Below are 6690 nucleotides of genomic sequence, written 5' to 3' on the forward strand. Positions count from 1 at the left end.
AACTTGTAATCACTAGAACATAGTTTAGTTAATTCTAAACTTGTTCGCAAACAAAAGTTAATCCTTCTAACTTGACTTTTAAAATCAACTAAACACATGTTCTATATCTATATGATATGCTAAATTAATGATTTAAAACCTGGAGACACGAAAAACACCGTAAAACCAGATTTACGCCGTCGTAGTAACACCGCGAGCTGTTTTGGGTTAGTTAATTAAAAACTATGATAAACTTTGATTTAAAAGTTGTTATTTTGAGAAAATGATTTTTATTATGAACATGAAACTATATCCAAAAATTATAGTTAAACTCAAAGTGGAAGTATGTTTTCTAAAATGGTCATCTAGACGTCGTTCTTTCGACTGAAATGACTACCTTTACAAAAATGACTTGTAACTTATTTTTCCGACTATAAACCTATACTTTTTCTGTTTAGATTCATAAAATAGAGTTCAATATGAAACCATAGCAATTTGATTCACTCAAAACGGATTTAAAATGAAGATGTTATGGGTAAAACAAGATTGGATAATTTTTCTCATTTTAGCTACGTGAAAATTTGTAACAAATCTATTCCAACCATAACTTAATCAACTTGTATTGTATATTATGTAATCTTGAGATACCATAGACACGTATACAATGTTTCGACCTATCATGTCGACACATCTATATATATTTCGGAACAACCATAGACACTCTATATGTGAATGTTGGAGTTAGCTATACAGGGTTGAGGTTGATTCCAAAATATATATAGTTTGAGTTGTGATCAATACTGAGATACGTATACACTGGGTCGTGGATTGATTCAAGATAATATTTATCGATTTATTTCTGTACATCTAACTGTGGACAACTAGTTGTAGGTTACTAACGAGGACAGCTGACTTAATAAACTTAAAACATCAAAATATATTAAAAGTGTTGTAAATATATTTTGAACATACTTTGATATATATGTATATATTGTTATAGGTTCGTGAATCAACCAGTGGTCAAGTCTTACTTCCCGATGAAGTAAAAATCTGTGAAAGTGAGTTATAGTCCCACTTTTAAAATCTAATATTTTTGGGATGAGAATACATGCAGGTTTTATAAATGATTTACAAAATAGACACAAGTACGTGAAACTACATTCTATGGTTGAATTATCGAAATCGAATATGCCCCTTTTTATTAAGTCTGGTAATCTAAGAATTAGGGAACAAACACCCTAATTGACGCGAAACCTAAAGATAGATCTATTGGGCCTAACAAACCCCATCCAAAGTACCGGATGCTTTAGTACTTCGAAATTTATATCATATCCGAAGGGTGTCCCAGAATGATGGGGATATTCTTATATATGCATCTTGTTAATGTCGGTTACCAGGTGTTCACCATATGAATGATTTTTATCTCTATGTACGGGATGTGTATTGAAATATGAAATCTTGTGGTCTATTATTATGATTTGATATATATAGGTTAAACACATTTTTGTTGACGTTTTAAGCATGTTTATTCTCAGGTGATTATTAAGAGTTTCCGCTGTCGCATACTTAAATAAGGACGAGATTTGGAGTCCATGCTTGTATGATATTGTGTAAAAACTGCATTCAAGAAACTTATTTTGTTGTAACATATTTGTATTGTAAACCATTATGTAATGGTAGTGTGTAAACAGGATATTTTAGATTATCATTATTTGATAATCTACGTAAAGCTTTTTAAACCTTTATTGATGAAATAAAGGTTATGGTTTGTTTTAAAATGAATGCAGTCTTTGAAAAACGTCTCATATAGAGGTCAAAACCTCGCAACGAAATCAATTAATATGGAACGTTTTTAATCAATAAGAACGGAAAATTTCAATTGTGACGCCTCAAAGCAAGGTCTCGGTTGTGTATTAATGCAACGAACGAAAGTAATTGCTTATGCATCTAGACAATTGAAGATTCACGAACAAAATTATACGACGCATGATTTGGAATTAGGCGCGGTTGTTTTTGCATTAAAGACATGGATGCACTACTTATATGGGGTCAAAAGTATTATATATACCGACCACAAAAGTCTTCAACACATATTTAATCAAAAACAACTGAATATGAGGTAGCGTAGGTGGATTGAATTGTTGAATGATTATGACTTTGAGATTCGTTATCACCCGGGGAAGGCAAATGTGGTAGCCGACGCCTTGAGCAGGAAGTACAGAGAACCCATTAGAGTAAAATCTATGAATATAATGATTCACAACAACCTTACTACTCAAATAAAGGAGGCGCAACAAGAAGTTTTAAAAGAGGGAAATTTAAAGGATGAAATACCCAAAGGATCGGAGAAGCATCTTAATATTCGGGAAGACGGAACCCGGTATAGGGCTGAAACGATTTGGGTACCAAAATTTGGAGATATGAGAGAAATGGTACTTAGAGAAGCTCATAAAACCAGATACTCAATACATCCTGGAACGGGGAAGATGTACAAGGATCTCAAGAAACATTTTTGGTGGCCGGGTATGAAAGCCGATGTTGCTAAATACGTAGGAGAATGTTTGACGTGTTCTAAGGTCAAAGCTGAGCATCAGAAACCATCAGGTCTACTTCAACAACCCGAAATCCCGGAATGGAAATGAGAAGACATTACCATGGATTTCATCACTAAATTGCCAAGGACTGCAAGTGGTTTTGATACTATTTGGGTAATAGTTGATCATCTCACCAAATCAGCACACTTCCTGCCAATAAGAGAAGATGACAAGATGGAGCAGTTAGCACGACTGTATTTGAAGGAAGTCATCTCCAGACATAGAATACCAATCTCTATTATCTCTGATAGGGATGGCAGATTTATTTCAAGATTCTGGCAGACATTACAGCAAGCATTAGGAACTCGTCTAGACATGAGTACTGCCTATCATCTACAAACTGATGGGCAGAGTGAAAGGACGATACGAACGCTTGAAGACATGCTACAAGCATGTGTTATTGATTTCGGAAATAGTTGGGATCGACATCTACCATTAGCAGAATTTTTCTACAACAACAGCTACCATTCAAGCATTGAGATGGCACTGTTTGAAGCACTTTATGGTAGAAAGTGCAGGTCTCTGATTTGTTGGAGTGAAGTGGGGGATAGACAGATTACGAGTCCGGAGATAATATAAGAAACTACCGAGGAGATCATCCAAATTCAACAACGGTTGAAAACCGCCCAAAGTCGACAAAAGAGCTACGCTGACATTAAAAGAAAAGATATAGAATTTGAAATTAGAGAGATGGACATGCTTAAAGTTGCACCTTAGAAAGGCGTTGTTCGATTTGGTAAACGAGGGAAATTAAATCCAAGGTATATTGGACCATTCAAGATTATTGATCGTGTCGGACCAGTAGCTTACCGACTTGAGTTACCTCAACAACTCACGGCTGTACATAACACTTTCCACGTCTCGAATTTGAAGAAATGTTTTGCTAAATAAGATCTCACTATTCCGTTAGATGAAATCCAAATCAACGAAAAACTTCAATTCATCGAAGAACCAGTCGAAATAATGGATCGTGAGGTTAAAAGACTTAAGCAAAACAAGATACCAATTGTTAAGGCTCGATGGAATGCTCGTAGAGGACCCGAGTTCACCTAGGAACGAGAAGATCAGAAGAAGAAGAAATACCCGCATTTATTTCCAGAAGATACGTCAACACCTCCAACTGCTTAAAATTTCGGGACGAAATTTATTTAACGGGTAGGTGCTGTAGTGACCAGAACTTTTCCATGTTTATATATATATTAAATGAAATTTTTATTTACATGATTAAGTATTTCCAATATGTTAAGCAATCAAACTTGTTAAGACTTGATTAATTGAAATAGGTTTCATATAGACATTTGACCACCCAAGTTGACCGGTGATTCACGAACGTTAAAACTTGTAAAAACTATATGATGACATATATATGATTATATATATAGTTAACATGATATTATGATAAGTAAGTATCTCATTAGGTATTTTAATAATGAGTTATATATATAAAATTGAGTTTATTGAATTAAGAAACTCGAAACGATATATATAACGATTATCGTTATAACAACTTCTTACTAAATACATATGAATCATATTAAGATATTGATACACTATGTTTAATCATGATAAATGATAAGTAAACATGCCATTAAGTGTATTAACAATGAACTACATATGTAAAAACAAGACTACTAACTTAATGATTTCGAAACGAGACATATATGTAACGATTATCGTTGTATCGACATTTAAATGTATATATATCATATTAAGATATATTAATATATCATAATATCATGATAATATAATAATTTAACATCTCATTAGATATAATAAACATTAGGTTAACAACATTTAACAAGATCGTTAACTTAAAGGTTTCAAATCAACATTTACATGTAACGACTAACGATGACTTAACGACTCAGTTAAAATGTATATACATGTAGTGTTTTAATATGTATTCATACACTTTTGAAATACTTCAAGACACTTATAAAAATACTTCTACTTAACAAAAATGCTTACAATTACATCCTCGTTCAGTTTCATCAACAATTCTACTCGTATGCACCCGTATTCGTACTCGTACAATACACAGCTTTTAAATGTATGTACTATTGGTATATATACTCCAATGATCAGCTCTTAGCAGACCATGTGAGTCACCTAACACATATGGGAACCATCATTTGGAAACTAGCATGAAATATCTCATAAAATTATAAAAATATGAGTAATCATTCATGACTTATTTACATGTAAATAAAATTACACATCCTTTATATTTAATCCATATACCAACGACCAAAAACACCTACAAACACTTTAATTCTTCAATTTTCTTCATTTAATTGATCTCTCTCAAGTTCTATCTTCAAGTTCTAAGTGTTCTTCATAAATTCTACAAGTTCTAGTTTCAGAAAATCAAGAATACTTCCAAGTTTGCTAGCTTACTTCTAATCTTGTAGAGTGATCATCCAACCTCAAGAAATCTTTCTTATTTACAGTAATATATCTTTCTAATACACGGTAATAATCATATTCAAACTTTGATTCAATTTCGATAACTATAACAATCTTATTTCGAGTGGAAATCTTACTTGAACTTGTTTTCGTGTCATGATTCTACTTCAAGAACTTTCATGCCATCCAAGATCCTTTGAAGCTAGATCTGTTTGTATCTTATCCAGTAGGTTTATCCATAAAACTTGAGATAGTAATGATGTTCATAACATCATTCGATTCATACATATAAAGCTATCTTATTCGAAGGTTTAAACTTGAAATCACTAGAACATAGTTTAGTTAATTCTAAACTTGTTCGCAAACAAAAGTTAATCCTTCTAACTTAACTTATAAAATCAACTAAACACATGTTCTATATCTATATTATATGCTAACTTAATGATTTAAAACCTGGAAACACGAAAAACACCGTAAAACCGGACATACGCCGTCGTATTAACACCGCGGGCTGTTTTGGGTTTGATAATTAAAAACTATGATAAACTTTGATTTAAAAGTTTTTCTTCTAGGAAAATTATTTTTCTTATGAACATGAAACTATATCCAAAAATCATGGTTAAACTCAAAGTGAAAGTATGTTTTTCAAAATGGTCATCAAGACGTCGTTCTTTCGACTGAAATGACTACCTCTTACAAAAATGACTTGTAACTTATATTTCCGACTATAAACCTATACTTTTTCTGTTTAGATTCATAAAATAGAGTTCAATATGAAACCATAGCAATTTGATTCACTCAAAACAGATTTAAAATGAAGAAGTTATGGGTAAAACAAGATTGGATATTTTTTTGATTTTTGTAGCTACGGGAAATATTAACAATTCTATACAAATCATATCCTAGCTAACTTATATTATATTATACATGTATTCTAATATATTATGTAATCTTGGGATACCATAGACACGTATGCAAATGTTTTGACATATCATATCGACCATGTATATATATTATTTGGAACAACCATAGACACTCTATATACAGTAATGTTGGAGTTAGCTATACAGGGTTGAGGTTGATTTCAAAAATATATATACTTTGAGTTGTGATCTAGCCTGAGACGTGTATACACTGGGTCTTGGATTGATTCAAGATAATATATCGATTTATTTCTATACATCTAACTGTGGACAACTAGTTGTAGGTTACTAACGAGGACAGCTGACTTAATAAACTTAAAACATCAAAATGTATTAAAAGTGTTGTAAATATATTTTGAACATACTTTGATATATATGTACATATTTGTTATAGGTTCGTGAATCGACCAGTAGCCAAGTCTTACTTCCCGATGAAGTAAAAATCTGTGAAAGTGAGTTATAGTCCCACTTTTAAAATCTAATATTTTGGGATGAGAATACATGCAGTTTTATAAATGTTTTACGAAATAGACACAAGTAATTGAAACTACATTATATGGGTGAATGATCGAAGCCGAATATGCCCTTTTTGCTTGGTAACCTAAGAATTAGTAAACCGAGCTACTAATTGACGCGAATCCTAAAGATAGATCTATTGGGCCTAACGAACCCCATCCAAAGTACCGGACGATTTAGTACTTCGAATTCGTTTTTATCATGTTCGAAGGATTTCCCGAAATGATAGGGGATATTCTTATATGCATCTTGTTAATGTCGGTTTCCAGGTG

Source organism: Rutidosis leptorrhynchoides, chromosome 8 (genome assembly GCF_046630445.1).
Source record: "Rutidosis leptorrhynchoides isolate AG116_Rl617_1_P2 chromosome 8, CSIRO_AGI_Rlap_v1, whole genome shotgun sequence".
NCBI classification, from domain to species: domain Eukaryota; kingdom Viridiplantae; phylum Streptophyta; class Magnoliopsida; order Asterales; family Asteraceae; genus Rutidosis; species Rutidosis leptorrhynchoides.